The sequence below is a fragment of the Leiobunum rupestre genome, chromosome 8, assembly GCF_980474605.1.
Source record: "Leiobunum rupestre chromosome 8, qqLeiRupe1.1.hap1, whole genome shotgun sequence".
NCBI classification, from domain to species: domain Eukaryota; kingdom Metazoa; phylum Arthropoda; class Arachnida; order Opiliones; family Sclerosomatidae; genus Leiobunum; species Leiobunum rupestre.
In genome coordinates this window covers 12,670,665-12,694,235 of record NC_143391.1, presented here as the reverse complement: position 1 = coordinate 12,694,235, position 23,571 = coordinate 12,670,665, and the positions used below count along the sequence as shown (strand labels likewise).

Genomic DNA, 23,571 nt, shown 5'->3' with positions numbered 1-23,571 from the left:
GGCCTAACTCCCAAGGGCGTGGGTGGTGGCACCAGTGTGGGAGTTGGTATAAAAGGAGGTAGCAGAGAGAGAGATAGGGCTTTTAAGAGCATAGAGGCAGAGCTGTAGAGTCAGTGGTTAGTAGCAGTCAGAAACTAGTATGGGAGTGGTTAACTCCCAGCTAGCCTGCTAGTCAGTTGTAGTTTTCCCGATGGGCTGATCACTCCGCGTAATCGGTGTACAGAGCCGTACCTTTGACTGTACTAATGGTATTACACGTAATCTTTGAAATCCCTGCCTTTGGCAGTGGTAATATAAGCGTAATCCGGTGTACAGATTTTCTAAGAGTGGTTAGCCCCTCGAGTTTTCCCCCAGTGGCTGCCAGGTTGCATTATCTTCCCTTGGTGGGAATATCTAAGAAATATTAGTATCTTATTATAATAGGATAGTTATTGTATAGTTCGCTCTAAGGCCTCCGAAGGCACGTTACCCAACCTTCTAGAGTGGAGTGGCTATACAGTATCCAACTTATATGATACCAAATGCGTTGAGTACAGAGCCTGACACGCAACGAACCACTTTAAAATTGGCAAGTTTGGCTTACGTAGCTGGTTTTGTGGTACAGAAAATGGAGCAAGCTGAATTTTGTAGCTTGTGTCTCGAGTGCATTTCCGGACCCTTCTCAAATTCAACACTTTTAGACTTTATTAAAACATCCGACAGAGGAGGTATAAGTTACCCAAATAAGGATTTTGTAATGTTTCATTGAGGCAGCACTTCCTTATTTTCGAGAATCAGCAAGAATTAGCGAAAATATTAAATCTCCCGTGTTGCCGAAACTTACCAGGTGTCCAATTTTGCATTGCAATTTTAATGTCCCTCATGCCTCGATATCTGCCAAATTTTTCTGTGACAAAATAATACCACCCGTAGTTGATAACATAACTAGGACAATTTGATTTGAGAAAGTAAAGGAACTATTTTACAAACCTCAATCGAGAAAACTTCTGAAAATGTAAAGGTCTTTCATTTTCATTATGGATTTTCATATTTTGATCACCATACACCAGTGATACTTCATTGTTTTCCAGGATTCTTTCATATCTACCATTCATAATTACCAGTTTTCATTCATATCTACCAGTATTCATATTTACCAGTGTTCATTCATTTCTACCAGTATTCATATTTACCAGTGTTCATTCATATCTACGAGTATTCATATAATCATATTTACCAGCGTTCATTCATATCTACCAGTATTCATACTTTTTACCAATGTTCATTCATGTTTTCGTTCATTATCACTATTATTCCAACTATATGTCTCTAAAATTTAATGAAAAAATGCAATTATTAACTTTTACGTCAAACAAATTATTTCATAAAAATATTAAAAGTATTTTTTATGCTCATTACACTAAAATTTTAGTTGCATCACTTTAAATATCAGTTTAATTGTTTATCTACTTGCCATCAAATAGTTTAAAATCCAAACCAAAACGTTTGATGAAAAATTCCACATGTCGGTTTGTTTACATTCCATTCTAAACACGTGATTTTCATTGGCGCCTGAGCGGTGGACTCTTTTGGAAATAGTCGATCTCGGCGGGAAAAATTAATTAGAAAATTTTGAAAAGGGTTGTAAATCATGGAAAAAGGTTTATTCTACCTCTGACATCGACGAATATATCGAATAGTTTTCAAGAAATTCCTTAAAGTAACGAAAAACCATAATCGTTCCATTCGATTCTATGCTAATAGTTAGGTCCGGAGGTGGCTCCAGCGCCTCCGTAGCGGCAAAGAACGAATTTCGCTATTTTTGATCTTTTGGGTAGGCCGCCTGGTGCGAGCGTAGTGAGCGCGCGAAGTTGGCCATGGCTCTTTATATAAAATACGAGAGGTCACGTGATTACGTTAGATTCATCGTGCAGTTAAAGTTAGAGAGCGCGCGCATATTTTTGTTTTTGTTGAGCTCGCACGAAAACGCACGAGACCCTCTACACGGAAATATTAGGAAGCGTGCGCTCCAAAAAATAACACTTTTTATACATGTATGCGTATATATTATTTTATAGAAACAGCTATTGTATTCGCAACCCATAAATGCTAAAACTGGCTTGAGTTGTAATATTGGTCCTCAAAATTCAATTAAATCGATTCATTTCAACAGCGATATACGCCATTGTATAAGCTCTCCCTTCGAAATGATGAAGGTGGTAAGAAAAGGTCGCGTTTCTCGGGGATCTCTTAGCTTCATTGCCCGGAATTGTAGGAAGCCCGGGAGAAGTCGAGATCTACGAGAAGTTAATGACGACGAACCCGAAAACAGAAGAAAAGACATCCCGGCCACCCATATTTTTTATCTCTCTAACGTGGTTCCATCCTCTACATTTGGGGCATCTCATCTTTAAAAAAGAAGTAGAGCAGCCCCCTTCGCGATGCTTTTGCGGTGAATCATGTTACGGGCACCCTGATGAAAGCAAAGAGAGAAAACCGTAATGGTATCTCGCTCTCAACAGCCTCTTACGCTCCTTCTCGCGCTCCTCATTCCTCCTCTATCTCTCTAATATCCTCGCTTTTTTAGCGCATCATCGTCCAGCGTATTTCCAAACAAATCGGTCCCCTCATTTGTCCCCCTACTCCGCGTTCCCACCGAGAGTAATTCTTGTTCTTTCCAATTCCGGAAATACTCCCTTATTCGCGCGCGCGAAGTACTGTTTTTTTATTATTATTATTATTATATTTCACTACTGCCTGGTGGATATATAAAACCAACTAGGGTGACTTACGAGCGATGTCAGATATGAAATTTTCACTGCTGAGGTTATGACATTTCCAACGGTTGAGATATTTGCTTGGAAACGGAGAAACAAAAAATCTAGGGGCGTATGTATATTGTATACGTGCGAGAGCGGAAAGTCTTCCATTCGCGCGTTATCTTTAATAATTCAAAATTCTCGGGAGACGAGGGCCAAAAAGTAATTTTTTAAAAGATGACGGTGCGAGAGAAAGTTCTCTCGTTGTCTCTGGAGAGTTAAACGAGAGAGAAAACTTTATACGTAGTCACAAAACGGTTCTGGCTTTAAAATAATATCGAAAACAGTTCGCCTTCTCAATCTCCCACTTCTCCACCATCCGGAATTTTACGCAATATCTCTATTCCAACCCTCGGAAAATCATTCATTTACGATTCAGGAATACAGAAAAAAAACACCAAATATTTCTCGAGATGTTACGAAGAAATCATTTTTTTTCCCCGAAAAAAAGGAAACCATTTTTTATCGAAAGGGTTTGTATAAAAACGTTTTAAAATTGTAAGATGATAAGACAATAGCGCGATACATTAAGAATATGGGGATGATAATGTGTTAAATCTTTTTCATCAAACTTTGGAAAAGACAATCATAGAGCAGTAAAAAAGGGCAGCTACTTCTATATTCTATGAGGATATAAGCCCTTTAAATGGATATTTGATACGATTAATTTAACGTCCACATTCAAAGGCCAAACCCAAGTGGATAAAGTGAAACCAATCGAATGTTTAGTACTGGCCTATCACTAGATGTTGTAAGAGCTCCTTCAGTTCCACGCTGAATTGAGTAAAGGCTGATTTTCAATATGTCAAAAACGCCACGACGACCAGCGTCGACGCAAAAATATGGTATTAGGCCTAACGGGAATTTTTGGCGTCCACACTCACCTTAATTGAATTGAATTATCTCAAATGCTTTTGAGTTGAATCATCAAGTTTAAGATATTTTAAAACAATAACTAATTGGTTAATAAAAAATTGCTCCGAACACATCCGAGAATATATTTCATAGATTTATCTCCAAAAAACCAGCTCTACCATAAGCAAAACGGCGGGAAATCTGATCCACAAATTTCATAAATCGTTATATTCATAAGGAGTCCGATTAAAGTAGACGTTAGAATGGAAAAGGTTAAATTACGCGATGGAAATTCCTCGAGCGAGCTAAGTGGTGTTGTCACCTTCGTATCTGGTAGTCTTTAATGGCAAATTCAGTTACGACCAAACGATAGAAAAATAGTTTGACCCAAAGTTCGGGGTTATTTCGCTTAGGCGGAAAAAAACACGAATGAAAGAGATCCCGAGCTGGCTGCGCGGCGTGGCATTTTCTTGGCCAAATCAAAACAAATCGAGTGAACGGAGCATCTGATATTGATCCGAGAGCGAAGTGGCCTCCGAAAGACAACGCGGCGTTTCAAAGACGAATGACTGCGGGATACTAGCTCCGATAAAGACAAGTTCAGCGCGCGTCACCTTCATCCTCGCAACTGAGACAGCGACTCCGAGGTTCTATACGCTATATCCACTTATAATTGACGGTTCAATTTTTCAAAGAAGAGAGATAGGAACGTTAATTAAGGTATTTAAGTAAATATCAATGAAAATGGGTTGAAGGGAAATGAAGCGGCGAGGGCAAAGATTTAAGATCAAAAAGGCGCTTATCAGAGTTAATTACCCTTTAAGGAACTTTGGAGGCAAATTGTCGGTTTGACCGCGCGACATCCGAGGCAAAAGCTGTTTCTCGTGTTAAGTATCCCGCCATTATTTCCGTAATCCCCTTCTTTAGATAACCTATAGCGTTTTCTACGGGGAGCCAAAGATATTTGAAAGGCCGCGCTAATATTGCCGAGAGAAAAAGGCCAAGGTATATCCGGCTATCGGGGAAGAAAAGCGAGAGTCCGGGGCTTTTCAGCCGAAAGGGGGCTTCGCCTTTTTTAAGCGGAGGGGGGGGAGGTGGCCCTTTTAAGACTCTGGATTCTGACCAAAAGGGACTAGATCGCTCAACGATGCGGTTAATTGAATTTTGCCGGGGTCATTTGAACAGCTCACGCGGACTCCAGGCCTAAATCGAAGCCCGGCTCGCGTCTCCAGAGCTTTCTTTATATAGCGGGTTTGAGACGGATTTTTCTATAAGAGAGAAAGCTCGAGTCCTAAATATTGGCGGTCTGTTGCGGCTTAGCGGCGCTACCATCGACGGAGAAAATAGGACCTCTCGCGACGGGCCCAGTTCGAATCTTTTCGAGGAAACCCCCAACCAACTGTCAATACCCCAACACTCCCTCTTATCATCTTTATAAACGCGAAAAAGTCAAAATCGTTGTACAATTTCTAACGGAAACCGTTATTTTTCGTGATAAGCAATGAAGTTTGAACTACCTTTATTGAAAAGCTTACGAAAGCGGTCACGAATTGAACTTTAACTGCGAGGATGGCGGAATGCGAATGGGCTCTTCGGAAGTGTCTACTACGCTCAACGATCTCGCGTTTGGACTTTCGCTCGCGTTCCTTTTCTCTTAATCCGCTCTCTCTCACCTACTACCTCGCGAAACGCGTATCTCGCGGGTCTCTTCCTTATATATATATATATATATCTTCGTCCGATCCTAGGCCTCTGGCTGACCAGGAGGAGTCCTAAGCGAACTCGAAGAGAAGACCCCCCTGAGGGCTGCCGGCGTGCGGAGATGAGCGTAGCCGAAGAAATTGAATGATGACCAGTGTCAAAAGTAATTGCCGCGTGCAGGTGCGTTCTCCCTATATAGGTGCGTAGATATATATCCTAGAAATAGAGATTCCGGTCGTAGCGTCACTGCGGCAACCTCCCAGGAAGGAAAAGATCCGAGAGGAGAGGAGAGACTACGGAAACCGGTAGGGGGTCCAACTAGCCGTTTATTTGGTGCCGCGGGTCAAATGATGAAATTTGTAGCCTCCCTGCCAGGCTCGCTGTAGTGACCACCGGAGCCAAATTTACGGAAGGGGAATCTTCGGACGGAAAAATCGATGGGCGACGGACTACTCTACCTTTTAGAGAACAGCCGGCGGCACTCCTCACCTTCTCGGAAGGTCAGAGAGGACTAATGCGTCTATATACTCACTTAGGGTTGGGTTGCCGAAGGCTTTAGCCCGCTAAGAGAGGCGACATTTTTCCCGGCCAGAATCCAGGTATTCGAATTAAGGAAGCGCGGAAAAGTTATCTCGGTGGTTATTTCGTTTTCTTATTTCGCCCATGATATATTTCGGGCAGACCCGCGCGTGCATAGCGAACGCCTATACATTCCCGATGGAGAGCTCTTTAAACAAACCAAATATAACGTTTCTCCTTAATGTAAAGGACAAAGCTTTTAGTACTTTGAGTTTCGAGATAAGGTTCAGAAACCAGCGCTTTTATTTATATAAGTATATCAATTTATTAAACGCGGCGCTACCAGATGACCTCTTAAAACGTCGCTTTAGAAAGCGGATACGCGCGTTGTTATCAGACACTAGTGAAAATGTATTTTTAATTGAGTAAAGAGGCGCGTTTTTCTTCGAATAAGTAAAATACAATTTTCGACTGGGAATATAACAAAGTTATAACAAAGTTATAACAAAGTTTCGAGAGAGGCGTAAGACATATCCCCTTAAGATGAAACGTAATCACCGAAGGAAATAAATCTTCTTTTTTGGTGTCTTCGGAGCGTTTCGAGTATCTGGTAAAAAATTAAAACACAGCGACTTACATCGACGACTAACTTATTTCTTTTTCGTCGCGGAATTCACGCGAGACCACGCCAACGAAGAAGTCGAAAGCCCTCCAGTCTCTGACGGGCGAACATTCGAGGATAGCCAGAACTAAGAAGATACCTAGTAGGTTCCGGGGTCGAAATCTTCGGGGAAATATGCGGGAATGAGAAATTCCGTGTATGGAAAGGGTAAGCCCCGGCCCCAAATAATAATAAAGACGACGAAAGGATTCCGGATGAATAATTTCTCAACACTCGCCGAGTTTGTTCCGACGACAACGTTCAATCTTTAAATAACCGAAGAATCCTTTTGCTCTCTAATATAAAGCCAGTCTCCGTAAATTTAAGAAGTAAACTACGGTGCCTATAAATATACCAGTAACGGCAGAAGAAAATAGGGGAAGTACGTATCTGTAGCTTTGAGCCATAGAAGTCGTCGTGTGACCCACGAAAATGCCTTTTTACGCATAATAAACCAAACTGAAAAAGTAGTTCCACTTTTGTTTTGATTCAACTCGGCTATAAACGACGAAAGCAAATACGCCTTAGCTCAATTAGCAGAGAATGAGAAGGACATTATGTTACAATTGTTCTATTTAAGAAAAATTGATTTTTTAAACGATGTATTCATCCGCGATTTCCCGCCAAACCGTTTTGGCGCGAAAATTCGTGAAAAGTGACGCCTTTCCAAAGCTGACTAGAAGCGTACTTCCCCCTATTTTCTTCTGGTAACGGCTATCCGTCTTATCTATCTTAAGCTTTTTAGCAAAGTTTCCCAAAAACACGCTAACTTCATCAGAATCGGAAATTTCGACAAAATCCGCCCTACAATAAATCCCAGGACGAAACGAGACGAAAAAGAAACCCTTTTAAGCAAATTACGAGATAAAAAATTAGCAGCGAGCGCGTTTGGGATGAAGAAGGGGTGGAAACAAAAAACTTAATTCGCTTCGCTTGTTTTAGCAATTACCGAACAGCTTAAAACAAAGTATCGAAATTAGAAGCAGCCTCTACACCCGGGAGCCGAGAATTTTTCTAGACGCGGAAAGTTTAAAATGGATCGGCTTTTTTCCTTCTCTTCGATCCCGAGTCTGGGAGATAATATAGGCAAGAATAGAGGGCGAGATGGAAGGCGGGGAAGAAGAGATTCTTGGCTTAAACTGCCTTGTTCTCCCTCAAGATATTTCTCGATCCAAATGGGCAACAAAAAACACTCGGAGCTGTCATCTTGATTGATCATCCCACGGGCTTTATTCCCACTTCCCTTCTTCCTTTTTACCCAAACATTCTTCCGATCCGAACGGGCGCTTACGGATGCCTCTTCCGAAGCTAAACTACGTTCGAGCGAACGGCGCACCGTAGAAGGATACGATTTCCAAATCGCTTCCCGCCGTTCCAACCTCGGTGCTCTCCAAAACGCGACTCGTACATCGCGTACGAGTCCCGTAGTAACGTCGAACGGATGGCTTCGGTTTTTCTGTTAGGATTGGAAATATATCGGGTGAACCATTCCCACGGCGACGGCGTGGAAGACCAAAAACGGGGGGTGCGAGGAGGAACAATCCGATGTAGAATCCTTACAAAAATCATAAAGCGTCTGGCCACTTCCGCGACAAATTCCCGCGATAAGTAATGGCCCTTTGCCAGCGGAGAAATTTTGCGGTTAAAATCAACGCGAGAGAACGCGCGGTGGAAGAAAATACAAGTTATAGTCAGCGCGTTGCCGATCTCAGCGAAAACCCGTACTACAGCAGCGCCGGGTTTTCTGTTTCATATTACTTAATGGTTGCCGATTTTTATCCACCGCGGCCAATGTTGAAAGAAAAACGATTAGGCTTTCTTTCTTCGTTATTCTCAGAAATAAGGATAGGTTTTTTCTTTCCATTTTTGTACCGCAAACCGATATTATACGAACAAAAAAGTAATATACGGAAAGAACGCTTTGTTGCAACTTGTTCGTGATTAATGAGAAAAGTAAAGGCAATCTAATAGCGATTTTTTTTAAAAAAACAACACACCCAAAGCGAAACCAAAAAAAAGCAACGTATCATTCATCATCTAAGCTTCGGTCTAAAAATATTTGTAGGACTTGGTTTCCCAAGGGGGCATGGCGAACAAGTACAGCCAACATTCCAATAAATATGTGGCGAAAATAGGCGTAATCTTTCGTGCAGTTGCGAAACCCTCGAACGAGGAAAAATGGGAAAACGCAACAATTTCCTAGAGCTACTAAAGAGAAAGAAATAAACTGACGCGGAACGAACTAGTGATGAAAAATTTGCTTTTAATGGCGTGTCTATTGGCTACTGGTGCGGCTGAGAGAGCCGAAAGGCGAAGGGCTTTCGTGGGCTAAGAATCCTCGCTCCGTAAATTTGTTTTTTCGCCGTTTCTTCACTGTAACTTGTCCAACAGTGGCCTCTGTTAATTAAGTCGGTTCGCGTCCTTTTTTATTTTCCATCCTCTTGTTATTATTTCAGAAAATGCCCCCGAGAATTCATTAACGTACAGATTAATTCGGAAGTAGAAAAAAAGACCAAAAACCGAGAAAATAAAGAGCCGCAAAAAAAGAATGAGCAATATTTAAGAAAAAAAAAACCTGAACCGAAAAATCCCTCCGAAGAAGATACTACTTCAGCGCGTAATGAGAGCAACGGCTCTACAATGCCGAGAAAACTCTTTCAGAAATATTTTTAAAGGAGATGTAAAATTTCAATTGAACCAAGGCTTAATGTAATTTCGAAAGCAAACGTATTCTCGACTTTTTCGCCTCGCAGCCAGAGGAGCCGTGTTCGATCCAATCTTGTGGAACTGGGTGAAAACTCGGAGCTACTCCTTCCCCGTTGAGTTTGCAAGATCTCTCCCTACTGGTTAAAGGGGTTTTTACACCGAGTTCTTCAGTTTCCCCTTCCATAAAAAGTTGTAATAGTGATTGTAGGGAGTCGATGACTCACTTGGAAACCTGCATTAATGGCATTAAAAGTCGCTAGATGACTTGGAAGTAAGGTTGTGCCTCGGGTATCAGCCTAGCTGATTGTTATTGTAAGCGTTAATAATAATAATTATTATCAGCTAGGCTAATACCCAAGGCACCACCCTAGGCCTAAGTCACGCAGCCATCATCCCAAAAGATTGAGCGGAATCGAGTCTGCTTGTTACGACTGTTTCTATATAAAAAAATCGATGCGTTTGGGCGTTCCACTCTTTGAATTTTTTTATTTAGATAATAAACCTAATAAAAAACAGTTGAAAGACGCTAATACATAAAAATAGTCACTAAAATATTTATGGAAGAATTAAAATAAATTTTTTCCAGTTTATTTCATTTTTATAACGGTATACTAGTATGTCGTTGGAATAAAAACAAGGTCATTTTGATATCAATCTTTCGACTCGGATGAGGATGAAAGAAGGAGAAGAGAAAAAGAGGTAAAGATGGCGAGATATTGTACCCGTCGGTCGCTAGCTGGCACGTTTACCGAGCATACTCTGTTCCACGAATCATAATTGAAGCACGAACTTTTCCCCGAAGTTGCCGAATTCCGATAACAAGTTAGCCTCGCGTGGATTTGACTTTTTTAGTCGCTCTTATCCTTTCGCTTTCAACCGAGCACCGGCTACTTTCTGAAGGATGAATCTTTCTATTTTTTATACATTTTTTACCTTTCTTTTTCCTATAGGGGAGAGGGGAGAACCGAAGGAACCAGTAATTTGGCGCGACCGCCTTCTTCGCCACCTAGAGAAAGCGCTTTGTTGCAAAATAGGAACGGTTGACACTAACGATGATGAATGGGGGACCTTTTTCCTCGTCCGAATCGAAATCTCGGTGTTAACGCCAAGCTCGGGCGCGCGCCTAAAGTGCCAAATGGGAGCCGAGTTACCACCTAACTGTCTCCGTTTCAGCCGTTACGAAGTCGCGAGGCGCGCCCAACTTAAAAGTCGTTTTATCTTAAACCCCTTAAATGCACCCGAAAGAGTCGTCCTCAAACCCGCTTCTCCCCGTCTCGCTTTTAAATCGGAATCTAGCTTCGACTGAAACAACAAAACTAAACGAAAATAGTCGCGATTTTATCCGGTCCACTCGGAATCCCCCAAACCGGCAATGAACGCCCGTTTAAACGCTCGAAAACTGGCGCAGTCAAAACAGAAAGTTCCGGAAAATTGAATTAAATGGATGGGGCAACTGATTGTCTTCTTTATTCTTCGCTCCGTTGAGGATAAACTGTTTTTGTGTCAGCTTAATTTGTATCAAATCGCTTTCTCGAAACCCAGATTCGAAAGTAGAGCTATTTAGCCTAATTAGCTCCTTCTAGACGCGGCAAAGCCCCGATGCTGAATTAAACTAATCTACGCGTTATATATTAGAAACGTTCGGTTTGGTTATTTCTATACCAAAGATAGTCCTTTCGGATACTTTCCCACTCGCCCAAACGCTTCCGAGACCATAACCGCGAATTCGGAGAAGATCGCTTATTTGAAGAGTCGCGCGGACGAACTAATCTACTTCATTGTACGAGAGCTTTCGCGCGAAAGAGACGAGAGTGGAGAACGCTAAGTAAGCGAGTCAACTTCAGTTTCGCGCGCTGGCAAACAAACTCGCTGGTATTCTGGGAATTAGGACGTACACAACCTTGGACGGATGCCACACTTTAGATATCTTTGGCTAAATGAGAGAGAGTAATATGTCCGTGGAAGGCGCAACAACGACCGCGAGTTTGTTATTTGATCTCGTTTCGTTCCGAGGAAGGCGGGTCACGGTGGCTGTACGCCTCGGCTCTTTTCATCTCGGAGCGCGTCGGAGCGTTCCTCTCCATCGGAATAATAGAGGCCAATGGATTTCTCAGAGATCCAGACGGAAGATCGCGCGTCACGAGCAAATGCGATTCGGCCGCCAGCGTTAACTCGAAGCGATGGCCCGAGACACCTGATCCACTTTTGAGCCGTCTTTAAGAGTAGTTTAGGCGAGGCGGGGAGGGGATCGGAATAGATATAGCCGAGATATAGTTAGCGCGTCGAGCGGAGAGGGAAGTTGGGGCCGAGGCGCTAACCACCGATTTCCAGTCGTAAACACCTTCGATCCGACCGCGATATTCCGCTATTAGCTTTATGAGCAGTCGAACGCGGCTTTACATTTTAGGGTGGCAACGGGAGAGATTCTCCCTTCCATCTTCGCGCGGGGAGCTAATTAGTCCCGTACACGGAATAATTATCTACATCTCCGCAAATCTCCGTCACTGTCGGCTCGCCCCGGATTCTCGCTTCCAGCCCGCGCCTATTAGACGAGTGACGCTGGCCGGGACCTTTATCGCTCTACTTCGACCCCTGGCGTCATTGTTGGCCCGATCACTCCAGGACATATCCTCGATCGATACACCTCGTCATCTTCTATTTAAATCCGAATCCCCGACGACCGTCGCTTCACCAAAATTAAGGGAGTCTTTTCCAAAATCCGGGTGACTGCGGCTCCGTCAAAAGCGACTGTAATCCGAGCCAAGCCCACTTTCTTAATTGACCCATAAATGCCTTATTTAGAGGCATTGAGTTTTTAATAAGAAATTAAAGAAATAATATTATGAAGGGAACCGAAACTGCTCTGGCGGAAATTACTGTTTTACACCCCCCCCCCCCCCTCCAATGGTTTGATGGCTGCCAAATGTCCTTGAAAGAATAAACTAGTCAAGAACTGAATTTAAAAACAAATTTAATTAACTAAGCGGTAATCAATAAAGAACAGCAATTATATTAATTACCGGCCTTAACTGTGTAAATGTAAATTAGACCATATACATATAGCATAAGCCTATAATTACGTTCCATAAGTGTGTCAGTTAGTCGAAATAATTGGTGGCAACTAATTAGTTACATAGACTTGATGTCACATCCAAAGAGATAAGCGGCTCTGGAAAAAAAGTACGCCAACAAAATATCCCGCGGTACATCTCACTGTGACAAGGATGCAAAGAGCACGTATTAGGCCTAATGACGTAGTCTGAAGTCCACCAAAAAAAGTGTAGTCTTTCTAGAAATAGATTTCAATAAAAACGTAACACGTTTAAGACTTCTGTGACGCAATTATAAACTTTGCCTATACTTTACCAAAAAAAAAGCAAATGCTTTTTGAATACGCTCAATCCAATCAAATAAATTTTAATTTCAATAGAAACGCCGAATGAACGAAGTCTAATATATAACTTTATCTTCGTTTTTCATGATGAAAAACGCATTGATTCCCGTAAGGTCAAGGCTTACGAAACTTTGAGAAAAATATTATCGCCGGAAACGACAATAAAAATTTACGATCGGATCGATGAAAGCTTAAATTAAGCTTATCAGTCCGTATTTCTTTTCCCCTATAACCTTAGTTCCGTAATCAACTTCAGCGGAGGGACTTCAATGAAAAATCATATCTAAGGAGGGACCGCCTCAATGATTTTTATTTTTATCCCTTTTCCCATCTTTCTTTCGGCCAACGAGTAAATCAACTAAGCGAATGGAGCTCCGATAGATTTTAATTTAAAATACATATATTCCCACGTATGTAGACGGCGCAATACCGTGTCTCGCCCTCCGAGCGAGGAGACGAAAAATTGGCTGGATTTTGAACCAGGGGATATTTGGTTCGTTTTTAAAAAGGGGAGGGGAACTGAGCGGGGATAAAGAAACGCGAAGGCTGATGTTATGATACACGGCGAAAAAATAGAACGAAGGCGCATCTTTTGATTGATGAGAAAGCTTAATTCCTAGAGGCTCTTCCTAAATTAGTTTTTTTTTTTTCATTTTTTGATATGATGAGAAATTATTACTAGCAAAGTCCTGGTATTATATATTTTTTACAACACCGGTACTGTAAAGGAAAAATTCTTTTTGATTAAACACGAACAAATTTTACACCTAAGATAGGATTAGTAAATCTAAACGTTATTATTGTCCATGGCTTAATATTTGACGGTTAAGAAGGCGTTTTAAAAATAGAAGAATTACCCATGGAGATCTTTCAAACTAAAAACTTAGATTTATTTCTAATTAAAAACAGGAGCTTTCGAGCTCGTGGCCCTTTGTCAACATAGCGTTTGGATTACAGATTTTATTTTACAATGATTTAGGATTAGTACTTTATTCCACGGAGAAACTGTAAGGAGTCGCGCTGTAAATCAATATCAGAGAAAAAAAGTGGAATGACAAAAAGAGGGAATCGACACCGACCTTTTTCGTGCTTGAAATGGCATAATACCGTCCAAGTCGCGGATTACCCAGCAGCCTCTCTTTGACGTCATCACGCGCGAAAAAATATATACAATACAATTCCATTCTTTTTTCCGTAGTTTTTCTATTTTTTCGAAAAAGCTAAAACGAAAAGCCTTTTGAAAAACCGAATATAATTAAGGCTTCAATCTGAACCGTACTGTACAGATTAAAAATTAACCTAATAACCTTTGGGCATTTGCTAAACGAATTCTACATTCTATTTGTCTTTTTATTTTAAATGAAATTTTTTGCAGGAGGTATAATTAAAAATTTAATTAAGACGATAATAAAGGAAAAAGTGCTGGTTGGGTCAACTAATTAGAACGTTGGTTGAGCTTATTATCATAATCCCTGAGCGTGTTACGCGGCAAGAGCAGAACGGTAGCGTTCTTCTCCTACGGCTCAGCTGTTAGGCGTGTACAACACTTCTACAGGCGTTAATAGGCCAAAGATAGGCCAAAGTAGAGAGGAAGGTTCTGACGTTAAGAATATAAAATCTACTAATATTACTCGTTATTAATTACTCATGGCGTTTGATAAGTTGGTGGGGGCAGGGTCCCTCTTGAAAGCTCCATGGGGCATCCCCTACCACTCTGAGTTTTTTTTTAAATAATTAAAAAAGTGAAGATTGAATATTATTGATCTTCAGAAATTTGTAACTGAATTGAGAGTGATAATAAACACACAAATAGATTTAGAAATTTTCAAATATAATTTGATAGAATCACAATAATTATTCAAGATGTAACGTGGATCACCAAATTACCGAAAACGTTCCTTTTTTTCGTCAAGGGCTAAGCGTTACGTTTTTGCTTCATTAAGCCTTTAATACCTTTAACTCGTTAATTTTCAAATTTAACCAACCAAAAGGTTAGGGCGGATTAAAATAGTCGGCCCTACCGTGCTAAATTGGCTGAATTTAAATTGTAAAAAATAAACTACAAAAAATTTTGAATCGAAAAACCATTCAACAGTCGTATAAATACTCGAAAAAATCTGATATTTCAAAATTTACGAAACGAAATTAGATAAAATCAATATCGGATGGTTTGAAAAGTGCAGAAATAGCTCGAAATTTAATTTAAAAAAAGAGTTGACGCGAATCACTTTCGGCATAAAATTACGATATGACGTAATAGCTTAGCAATTTTAGAACGGGATTATAGTCGGGGCCCATCAAAATTGCTAGTTCCTCCTACGCGTAAAAAAGCGGGGTAAACCGGTACGCGAAGAGTTTTCTTTCGAGGAAAAAAAGATGGGCTAAAAAAGTGAGAGAAAAAAAAACTTATATGCGCGCGAAAGCGTTTTATCTTCAGGTATGATTAAAGTTTCCCGAAGTTCGCGTTTTCCCTTCATCGCTCAGAGAACGAGAAAAAAAGAAGTGGTAGGATATTAAACCCCTTAATGTCGGCTGTTCCTCGGCTGCAGTTTCCAAGGGCCGCCCGCGATATAAGCCTATAAGACCCGCCCGAATAAACCCGCTAAAAACATCAGCCTGGCACATCCATACAGCGGCGTATACCTTCACGCCGAAAGATGTTAATTAAAGTTCGAGCACCTACAGGCTGCCCCCAGTTACCGTCGTTTATGAAAGCCGTTTTCGAAGAGAGATTTATTTGGGAGGGGGGTGCTAAAGGCGCGAGGGAGGGTCGAAAGTTATTTATTGACCCTTCGGATCGTCGCGTCCTTCCGCGGTTATGCCTCCGAGCGAGATGATTCCACCGGAATCACCAGAATGAAAAATCCGTAAGATCTCCCGTCCAACAGCGACGCTTCGAAAAATAATTTGCTGATTCCCGGGGCGTATTTGATATTTAGAAGCGCTGCTAATGCGGCATCAACGCGCGATTCCAGAATATATATTTTTGTCTTTGGCGAAATATATTTCATGAACATAGTTTAATTTAACGAGTAATGTTTATAAAATTTTGCCAGATTTAGTAATAGTATACCATTTCAAGACCTATCTAATAACTACATTGGGATTCAAACCAATACATCTGTCCAAAAATTATAATTTTTTCTTAAAGGCGAACGGTCAAGCTTTAAACAGTTAGATAGCACTATAGCCCATTAAAATCTAAAATTTATGGCGAAAACCGCATCAAGAATATTGAGTGGATAATTTTTAATAAAATAAAGACTTAGGCCTAAGGTGGTGCCTTGGGTATTAGCCTAGCTGATTATTATTATTTTATTCAATTTCGGGAAATCGAAAAGCGCGCGTCCGCCGCGACACCTGGTGAGAAGTCAGTGAGACAGAAAAACAACGTAAAAGTGCGCGCTGCTGAAGACGCCAAAATTTTTTGCACGCGCGGCGCGTTCCAGTTATAAGATAATTAAGCTTAAATAGCGCGATTTAAAAATTTAGGATAGTTCGCAAATCGCTCATACGGGGTTAGGGGCGCTGGCGGCAGCCCCTAAGATGGCGGCTAAAATTCAAACCCAAACACCTGGCGTTATTTTTCGTTTCAATTTTTTGGGCCAAAAGCTATTTTTTCAAGACAAAATAAGGTACGTGTTAGTATATTGAACGTCTTGTTAATCTTTTGATACGGAAATAAGGCCATATTTGGAAAAGCTTGGTCGTTCCCCTTTAACTTAAAGTCCCACCTATTTGGTATGTATCTAGGTCCTTTTTCTCGATTAATATTCCCTTATTTTTTATATACATACAGATTCTTTAATTTTCTTACTTTTTAAATTTCAAGATTAAAATCTCAGGTGTTATCTGGGACATTCCAAGTGAATACGTTTATAATTTTCTGATAATAATCACAAGCGATTTCCTTTACCAGACATCCCAAATCCCGAAACGAACAAAACGAAGCAATCTTAGGAAGATTTCCAGGCCAAATTCCAAAAGTTGGTCCCTGTTTGTAGCTCCCTTTTGGGAATTATTTCCATTTTGTGAAGGTTATTCAGCTTCTTAAGATGCAAGAGGAGACGACAGTTTTGCCGAGTAATTTTTTTTCTCTTAGTCCACAAACACACGCTCGGCCTTCTATTACTTTTCTTCAGTTCACAAAGAACTTGATATTGGAAGAGGAACCAACTCTTTCGCGCTTCAGGTGTCTTAATTAAAGAGAGAGAAAGAGAGACCAAGCGCGTCCTCTCTAATTACTCGCGGATGGACCGACCTTTCCAGAAACTATCACCGAAGAAATGAAAAAAGTCGCGTTTGCCCAGAGTATAGGGCCAAATATTTGAATGATAATCAAAGAACCCCCATAGCCAACTTCGCAAGCGCTAAATCCTTTATTAGAGAAGTTAAGCAGCCGACAATACGAAGAGTAAAAAATAAGCTTCCACGGTTCTTCAGTGACGAAACGGTAAGTTCACCTTCTATCAAGAAACGCCTGTAAGATCCATTTAAAACGTCTTTGGGCCGTTGCTTAACCTCTCTATTACTTCTATTCTTCTTCCGTATCATTTAGTAATAAATATCGTGTACCGTCAGTGAAATTAGCGGGATTATTGAACAGAAATCCCCACCGGCACAAATTTATAAATGACCATCATGTTAATAATGGATCGTAACAGGTGTAGTTATATATTCGAAATAAGAAATACCAAAGTTTTAACAATAAAGAACTAAGTTTAATACTCAAAAGAATAAATTGCCATACACTTCGTTTAATAACTCGCGAGCAACTGCGTAGAGTTTCTCTCGTAAACAAAAACAAAGTAAAGGGAGGGCAAAGTTCGCGTGCAGGACTCACGATTTCGACACAGCTTATGCTACTTTCGTGTGCGTCTGTCCAACACAACATTGTATCAGTTTTATTCAAATTCGGTCCTACTGGCTTTCCCTAAATTCCCCCTCTTTTATCGGTATTGCACGAAAGCGCCATCTAGCTTAATTACAATGAGTAACGACAGTTATAATTTTAAATAAATGTTAACTGAAAATATTTGTATATAAGTTATAAAAGAAAATACAGTTTTATAAATTATTTTTATAATTAATAGATCCCAAAATGGTTTACTTGTTTTTAGCAAGCTTCTATTTATCCACAATAGAGGGCGCTGTTGACATATAAACATAAAATACCCCCTTATTCATCCAGGTTGCGGGGAAGAAAGTCTAACTTATTGCGGGGCACGCGTTTCTATTACCCGTAATACGTCGTACTTCAACCCGCTAAAAGTTGAATAACCCTGGTTGCCTAATAAGAAACGACCTCATCAGCGTTCCCACCGTCTGCTCTCGGTCTAAGGGTCAATCGACCTTTGAACCATTCTATTATCTTTCCCCAGCGCCGCCAATGACCAATATTCATCACGGAAATTGAGGATAAGCTCTCGGCGGGGCGCTGCTTCGATAAAGACACGGGCCATCCGTGTGGCCAAGGAGGAACGCCGAATTGAGTCAATACATTTTCATTTTAAAGAGAGAGTCAACTCGCCCGTAGTGGCTGTACGGATCAGTCGTGCCGGGTTATTCGAGGATCTCTCGCAAAGGGGACGCGCGATGGCCAACTCCATAAAGACCTCGGGAAGAAACCACCCTGAGGACGACGATGGTGGTTTAGTACTTGAGCGCCAAGAATTTCCTCGCTTTACTTTTACGAGCCATAAAAAGGCGGTTAATGGTCATAGTTTGGCGGAACTTTCCTCCAGATCCCCCGGACAAGACTGCTATAGCCAAGCCGAAAATCAGTCAGGAATTATGGGACAACTTTTAAGACAACCATCGAGAAAAAAATAGGGCGATAGTCGGCGCTAGACCAATCCATTCTGGTAGTTCCGTGGTCTCTTTTCGTAAAGTTTCCGGTAGCGATAAAAATATTGAGAGCGGCCATACATACACTCTGGGAAGCAGTGCTTTGCATTTAACGGCGAATTTACCCTAGCCTGAATCGTAAAAATAAAATTACCCCTTCACGATTTCTCTATATCTACAAATATTGAGGATCTTCTTTGGATAAAACTATGTTCTTTTAAGATAAAGAAAAGGCGAGAGTATCCTGAAATAAGTCATTATATTATCGCCAGTATGCGTAATATTACGTTTATAATATGGTCAATGGAGGTAAGTGTGATCACCCCCTATTATTTCGCTAAATACTATTATAATAAAATATTTGATGAATGGATATTGAAATATACTTAATTATACACATTTTGTATATTTTTAATATTAATTTAAATTAAATTTAGTTTTTAAAACTTTTAGTTGAATAAACGTTATACTCTTCTACTTGTGTTTAGAGATTTTATGCCCAAAAGAAAAGTTCTGTTACTTTTTTCCTAACTGGCAAACTGGTTTCATATTTTGGTATTTTGTAGTTTGCTTATCGTTTTACCTGCTGGGAAAATTTTGTATTTTTGCTAATAATTGGAGGTTTTCAAAATTTAATCTGGAAAAACTCTTTCTAAATTTGCAGTGTGATCAGTTAATCAATGTTAAATTTTGGTAAAATAATTTCTGGATTATAAGACAACTTTTTATAATTTTCTTGGTGTAAACTTACTAAAGAAGGAAAGGTTCAGCTTTAGCTAGCTATATAAGCATCAGGGTACTTTAGTTTAAAAATGTATTATTTAAGAGCTACGAAACAAATATAGCTTTATTGGGACACGATATTTAACCTCTTTATGTAATTTCATTGCGATTGGTCAAGGATTTCACGTGATGACAATTACCCCCCCCCCTATCACACTTGCCCCGCATTTTGGGGGTAAGTGTGATCAGTAACAGAGTTAAATTAAATAATTAATATTTAAATAACTATTTATTGGATATTAAATTTGATTTGTAGTTGTGTAGGATATAGTGGCCGTATTAATGGTACCAATTCTTAAGGGGGTGCTATTTTTAGTTTAGGAGTAATTTCAAGTAAACTCGCAAAAAAAATTTTATCACACTTACCTCCATTGACCCCTAAATCCCCTTTGATCAATAGTATCTAACTCCCGATTCCGAATGTGTTAAAAATGTTTAAAAATTGTTTACGGTAATGGCTAAACAATTCACTTCACGATGATCAACTGAACAATGAGGTTTAATAATCTTTAGTGGCTTAGAACATGTAGAAGCTTCTGATTTCTACTACAATATGTAGTATTATCAGAATTAGACATTTCGAAGTTGAATTTTTAACCGCGCATGCTCTGAGAAAACGGAAAACTAAATTTTCGTTTATTTATTTTGTTCAAATTTGCACGTCAAAAGTATGTTACAAGATAATGGTTTAGACAAATACTTTCATGGCAATGATCATGAAAGTTATGAGTCCTTCATTTGATGTACACTTAAGACTTCATCAAGCCTTTAATTTATCAAGTTACCAAGCTAGTTTTAAAAACAAGATCTTGTAATAAAATATGCTTAAAGCTGCCGCTGTACCCGTATCTTTTTATAAACAGGTCAGCGCACTACTACACTATCCCTGGCTATGGACCAAGAATATAAGGGTACTCACTGTTCCGACTTTAAAAAGCACGCGTTAATACTGCGAATAGGAAAATCAGGGTTAATTTTAGTTCAATGTGGACAAACTCGTCGTCGCTGAAGTCGATTTCAGACTTAGTTTCCTAGAGAAAATGGAACGTTCACGGTCAATTTTGACAAAATGGCGCCATTCTTGGTCCATGGCCTGACATACAACGAAGTTCAACACGTTCGTGACAAGCGTAGTCTGCTTCTGGTGGGGAAAATGTAGTAAATGGATGGGAAAATATACCTGTGCCTCATCGCGGCATCTAATGACCGCTAAAATTATATAAGATTGTAAAAAGGCTGTACATTACGATGCACCATTTATTGACTATGAACATTTTATAATATTTCCGAATATCAGAAGTTCATAATAAACACCTTCGAGGGGTTAATACGAACTTTTGATGATATCTATATCAATATTATGATAACTAATGGCACTTGTATAAGTATCACCATATGTAACATAATTACTCATAAGTATGCCTCTGTATAACATTTCCATTGAAAAAAATCAATGAGACCTTGTTTCACGCGGAACATACATTAAGCGGACCCAAAAATGCAAAAGTGCTTATAATCCTTGCGCTATTGAAAAGGTTACCATGGAAATGAAATCACGTGATCGCGAAGCACGAGCTAAACTTGACATGGGCAAAGCCAGAAACGCGCGAGGAATTCTCACTAACTTCCGTTTCCCATCAGTAAAGTTGATGACGCGTATTTCGTCACGGAATTGTAAGTGACGTAATTTACGTCATATCCCTTGAACAAGGTTTCATTAAGTAAAATGCTTTTATGGCATACTTATGAGTGATTATGTTACATATGGTATCACAGACCAGCAGAGGGAGATATTTCCCGGTCTGAAACTGAAAACGCAGGGCAGCCATTGAAAATTAAGGTAATCGTAAAAGAATAAACAAGTCAGTACGACTATGTTCTAAAAGGCATTTGGGCAAAAAATGGTAAATGCTGAATAATATTTGATTAAATTAAAAAATCATTAAATATGAAAAGCTTTAAATGTAATTCGCACTTTACACTTTTTAAATTTTATTTAACTTACAAACCGTGTAGGTAATTTTGTAAAATATTAATGGTAACTTAGTAATTAACATTATCTACCATATTTACAGCCTTTTAATCTCATACAATAACGTTATTTACCATAGTTTACGACTTGTTAAATACTACTTCTTAAAATATGTAGTTAAACAAACTAACGACGATTGGCTAAACAATTCTGCTGAAGATTTCGCCACACAACACAAGCTTTTCCCACTTCTATTTAATAACGGCGAGCAACACGTGCCACAGAGCATGTGTAGTCGGTGTAAAAATCTTCGTTATCATTATATGACCTTTGCTAAGATCAACTGATAACGGTTGAAACTTGAAAGTAACTTTAAACTTTAATAATAAGTATAAATCTACGGTTACCATTTGGATTTTCACCTCTAATGACATATCAAATTTCATCAGCACCAATATTGCTCCAAAAACCTGATACATGTCCAAGAACTGCAATTTTTCACTTGAGTTTTTAAAGTTCTTGGATTTTTTTTGTCGATTTCTGATCACAACTACCGTGTAAAAATAAGGATGAAGTGAGTCCCTCTAAATTATTGGTCCATGCTTCACCGAAAAAAATAGTTCAGGGGGAGTATCTAACTACACGTTTTCCTTGTAACATCCTTTTAGCGTGCTGTAACACGTGGACGTGCACAATTGAAAAGACCAAAAAAAGGGCCAATAAAATAGTTCGTAGATAAATGGGCATTTTCCGTTTTCTCAGCACGTGCGCGATAAACAATTCAAGGAGTCTACTTATAACTCCAGTTGCACAGCAGTACGATTACAGTCGGTTAAAGAGGCTTTAAACTTTGTATACATAGACGAAACACTATACTTAAGCTACTGAGGACCAGCAATTAAGTAATTTATCTCTTTTCGTTGGCACATTGACTACCAAGTTTAATACTAGTGAAAACGCGTTTTTTCTCAAACTTCAATAAATACCTTCAGGAACGAATCCAGTGTTTATAATAGTTGATTTTCTTTTATTATTTTTTTTTTTTCATTATTTCGCCGAAATGAGCGTCAGTTTTCATTAGGAAAGATTTAATATTTAATAGGCCTCGAGCAAAAAATTATCTGCCGAAAGAGATTTCTGGCCATCGATACCTGGAAGTTACACAGCGCCCAGTTTGCTCGCGGCGTACGTGCGAACTTAATAATCTGGTCGAAAATGGATTTTGAGTGGCTATACCGCGCTACGTGAGAGCAATTAAAGTCAAGGAAGTCGAGGTACGTGACTTTTTAAAGAAATTCGTAATATGAATCCTCGTGTTTTTTATATAAGGCCCACTCATTTGCAAATTTTTCAATGTCTAAAACAATGTCACTGCAACCTTTTGAATATATTTTACTATTAATTAAATTATTCTATATATAAAGGAAAACGTTAGCTTTCTAAGATTTCATGACAATCGAACTAGTGCAATGGACTTGGGCGTTGAGTGTGGAGGCTATTGTTGAGGCACATATTAAACAACAAATCCCAGTTTTGACGTTGTTAGGCCGTTGGCAAGATGTAGTTTGCCCATGGTTAGGCGAAACTATAAAGTTCAGAGAGGCTGAAAAGATGATAGTCACGTTACTTTGTGGTGAACTGCAGCGCCATCTATCCTAGGAAATACGAATTATTGCTCATTTTCTTTTGCTAATTACGGTTTAAATTTTGATCGATTCATCTAAATTAGATAATTATTATTACTCTTATTTAAAACATCTTGTAATAGAAAGGAGGAAGTTAATTAGCTTTCTGCAGTATCTGGAAGGAATAATTTTATTCTTTACCATCACACGGCCAACTATGAACAAGAGTTACCGAGTCGAAGTTGGCTGTGATATGGTAGTCACGTGATTTTGTTTTCACATTTTAGCAAGTTGGTTAAGACCAAATTTACTTCATATTTTCGCCTATTTGGCACCTTCCTTTACTAAAACGCGACTGCCGCGTCGCTCTCCTTCGTAATCCCGTGAATTTGTTACCATGCACTGGAGTCTGTTGGCCACGTTTTTGTCCAACGTTTTTGCGCAATATCGAGTTTCCTTTGGAAAACATTAATACTGGTCTTGTGGAGGTAATCCTTATGACACTCTATGGATTTTAATTGAAGTTACATTGCGCATTAATTCGCTTCTATCAAAGTATTCAATCGACGCTTAACCATCACAGTAGCTTCATTTCAAGCGTTTTATTTCAGAATCATCAATAGCTAGCCGAGTTATACATTTTAAACGCGGCTACATGGATAGAAACGCAACGTAAATTCACGGAAATGCGAAGGAGAGCGGCGGCCGCG

At 39.7% G+C, this 23,571-nt stretch overlaps 1 long non-coding RNA gene across 1 annotated transcript; it reads right to left on the bottom strand.

The window, feature by feature from the left end:
* Nucleotides 1-599: 599 nt before the first annotated feature.
* Nucleotides 600-1,197, bottom strand: LOC149932441 (uncharacterized). Its single transcript, XR_016473035.1, has 3 exons — nucleotides 970-1,197; nucleotides 824-886; nucleotides 600-759 (listed from the first exon to the last, which is right to left on the bottom strand). It is a non-coding gene; the product is annotated as an uncharacterized LOC149932441 (long non-coding RNA).
* Nucleotides 1,198-23,571: the final 22,374 nt, after the last annotated feature.